The sequence below is a fragment of the Belonocnema kinseyi genome, chromosome 2 (genome assembly GCF_010883055.1).
Source record: "Belonocnema kinseyi isolate 2016_QV_RU_SX_M_011 chromosome 2, B_treatae_v1, whole genome shotgun sequence".
NCBI lineage: Eukaryota > Metazoa > Arthropoda > Insecta > Hymenoptera > Cynipidae > Belonocnema > Belonocnema kinseyi.
The window spans coordinates 55322667-55326639 of NC_046658.1; positions in this window are offsets into that span (position 1 = coordinate 55322667).

The window sequence follows — 3973 nt, forward strand, 5'->3', positions numbered from 1 at the left end:
AGCTCCAAGGAGATTATGTTGAAAAATAAAAAAAAATTTACCCAAAAAAAATTGTTTTTATACTTCATTCTAAGGACTTATTGAACTACCCTCGTACTATATGTCTTTGTAATTTAAAACCATGGCGAAGCAGAGGTCTATACACGAGTCACCTGCTAAAGTATCATTTAAGTCCTTTAGCATGAGTGCATATACCTCCAGATGATTCCACTTCACCTGGAATGGACCTGTGAACAATTTTCTTTTACTAAGGTGGACCTAGTATCACTGTATGAATTTAATCACACTCCATGGTGGCCCGCGGCTGTATCCTACACTTCATTAGAAGTACTTGCATTTGCCTAGAATTTCTGCCAGGTGGAGGAAAAATGCAGAAAACGGCCCCCCGGAGTTCAGTCGGTTTTTCGACAGTCGACTTTGAAGGCAGACATTCGACCCTGCCCATCGAATGCACACAATCATCCTCGTCGTCAAACCTGAAAACCTCTCTCTCAAAATTAATTAAAATGCAGCGAATACACAACCCGTTCATACGTCGCAGACAGCCACCCATCCGAGTGCTATCCACGCTCGAAATGGCAAGGAATTCGAATCAAAAAGTATAAAAATATATTTAAACTACAAAAAGAAACCCTTTCTCTGAAAACCACGTTATCTGATTCAAGAAAAACCTCCCACACAATATTAATATAAGATATATAAGATTAATATAAGATTTGCTAATAAGTACAATATTCATTTGAATAAAATATTAATACTGAGAAATAATTTAATTCATAATTTAAACACTCAGAATCAAGGTTAACTGAAATGATGGCGATAAGAAATTTTTTGAAAAATGTTAATGTAACCAAACCTGGCGGAATGGTAGTACTTTCTGGAATAAAATTTTGTCAGATGACTTTGCCAACGATAAAAATCCCACGGTTGTCTTTCGATTGATTTCTCAAAGTGGATTGTAAAATCAGAAAAGGGGTAGAGAGACGTGCGAAGCCCAATATTAATTTTCGAGACATATGGGCGTGCATTCATAAGTTGCTCTTGACGTCGCTCTTGTTTTCTCTTAGGTTAGGGTGCCCTTTATAGTTTATACTGCTTTCGAGTACTGGGAGTGTTAATAGTGTGTTATGAATACCAGGTTACTTGGAGAACAGAGGGTGACTATTTCACCCCTAATTTGTATTCTAAAAAAACACCAAGGTCCAAATGTAACAACACTCATTAGCTCGCATCGCCCTTAAAATCTTATTCTAAAAATTCAAATCCATAGTTAAATTCGACTTTATTTCTTTAATTTTTAAAACCTCAAGAGGGCAAAATGTTGAATTATAAAAGAAGGTAAACGTCTAAGAGCCAACTTTTTGTACCTCGTATTTAAGCTTTATAAGGGTGAAAATCTTGGAAGATTTATGACTCAGAAACGGATGGTTTTATGAGATTGCTTGTGAAAGCTAAACTGTAAAAGGAAATCTGGAAAATCACGTTAGGTAAACTTGAAAATGGTTCCTTTTCTCAATGAAGTTATATACAGAATATCACAATAGGTTTAAGAGTTTCGCTATAATAGGATTATTAGAAAAAACTGGTCTTTATAGTTATACTGAAACAGAATATTGAGAGAGGTAATAACAATGCATTTGAAATTAAATGCAAAAGAAAAGGATAAGAAATACTAAAGCTTTTTTTATGTATGTGCTTCTACTTATTTGGTTGTAGAATGTAGACCAGTGGTTGGCAAACTTTTTGCTCAGTTTTCAGGTATAGTCAGCCCAGATCCAACGTAATTTTTTCTACTTCTTTTCGGTATGTTTATGGACATCAGTGTGAGTGAGCTTACTCCAGGAGGGGTCCTTTGTCTACACTCTACAGGCATGTCAAAGTAAGAAACTTTAAAAACTTTTAATCTTTCAGCTAGCGATTTGAAAATAGCATAATCGGCATCTACGAATTTTTTCAATTCCAATGATATATTACTTGCCTAAAAAAGTTGAATATTTGATGGAGTTTAATATCAAGAAAGTTCAGCTTAATATTCAATTTAATACTGAATACTTCTCAAATTTTCAAGCTTTATAGACAAATTACATGTCTTTGGAATCGGAAAAATACGTAGATTCCAAATATATGACTTTCAAATCACTGATTGCAAAATTAAGAAGGTTTTAATCTCAAATTTGTTCCCATTTTCCAACAAAGGACCCCTGAAAAAAGGATGGTCTGCCCAAGCTTGCAGGTACCTGACCATAAAGTAGGTCGTTGGAGTCAGCCCGGTCACGGTAGCCTGACTTGGGCAGGAGCATGCCGACCACTGTTGTAGGACCTAGGGCGCCTAAGTAGGCAGCTGACAATCTCTCTAACGATTCCCCCAAGTGAAGAGCCTCAAAAAGTAATCATGTGAGGCTCCCTAGGTGGGGCTCATTAGTGTAAAAGGTGTTTTGTTTCAAGCGTCATTCACTCCACGATCACTCTTTTCATAAATTATTAGTCGCTATGTTCTTCCGTCCTGGCATACTTATCTAGCTTCCTTCACGTCCATGCATTTTTTCTTGCAAGCTCTCGTGTTTCTGTGGCTTCTTATGTCTTTTCGAATTAGGGTTCTCATTCATACATTCTAACCATTCTTTCCGCGGGCTGCCTCTGAACGCACTGCTATTTAGTTTACCTTATTAGATTTATTTCGTTTGAGGATTGACATTCTTTCAGGATTATCTCATTACTCACTTTGTCCATCAGAGTTTTGCCGCATATCATGCACAGAAATTACATGTAATTAATTTTACTCTTATCCATTACTTGATATTGAACTTTTTTTTTTTAATTTGAAAATGAGGGTGAATTTATTTTTGTATCTTAACAAAAATTTGTCGGATAAATTTTTATATTAAAAAATAATTTTTTTGTGTAATAACAATTTAAACTTCTAGAATTTTAGAAACTTTGAATGTTGTACATTAAAATCTAGTTTCCAATTTTGAATTGTCATATTTTAATCGCTTTGAATTAAAAATTATTAAAAATCAAAAGATTTTCAATTTACAATTATTCAATTTTGAACGCTTTCAATCAGTAATAATACAATTTAAATTAATATGAATTCTAAGTGATCCAGTTTGGAAAGGGAAAAATTGAAAATTCAGCGCCCAACATGAAAATTCAGAACTTTAAAATTGTAATTGCGATTCAAAATTAAAGAAATCATTCAATTAGTCTGGCATGAATTTCAGATAGTTCTATATATGTTTGTATCTATTTTAGTTTTGAGCTGAATAATATTTTATTTTTTTATTTCAAATCGTTTAATTTTTAACGCTTCGTTTAGAAGTAATATATACATTCTTAAAAACTTCCTATAAAATATTTTTCTGTTTTTAAAATTATTCATTTTTTCTAAAGATCAACTAAAAATTGGACAATGTTAATATATTACATCAAAAATTAAAAATTAAAATCAAGATCGCTAAGATTCAATTTTTTTTAGTTGCACAATTTTAAGCTATTTAATTTGAAATCTTTTAATTTTTTCAAGATATTTACCGGTAATGAAACACTTTTCCAGATCATCAACAATGCTTATGTTCGCAATAGATAAAGCATGAAGAAAAAAATAACATTTTTCTAATTAATAACAAAAGAATTATAAATCATTGAAGAAGAAAGTATCTGTTCAAAACCTACTGAATGCTTATTTTTACGAATAAATAAGAAAACGTTAATTTTTTAACCTGAAGATAAAGAAAACCGTAAGCCTTGCTTTCAGTAAACAAAAGGAGCCACTAATTTAAACAAAATATTGTTGACCTCCATTTTTAACGTGCTTGTTTTGAAGCGAAAAATGTTTAATTCTAAGGCCTCAAAAAAGAAACTGTTTTACATTTGCGCACTTAAAACTATGATTATGAATTGAAATTAAAGAAATTTCGAAGATGCTATGATTAATAAGTAGCATATCATGTAGTATCAAGTTACATCTAAC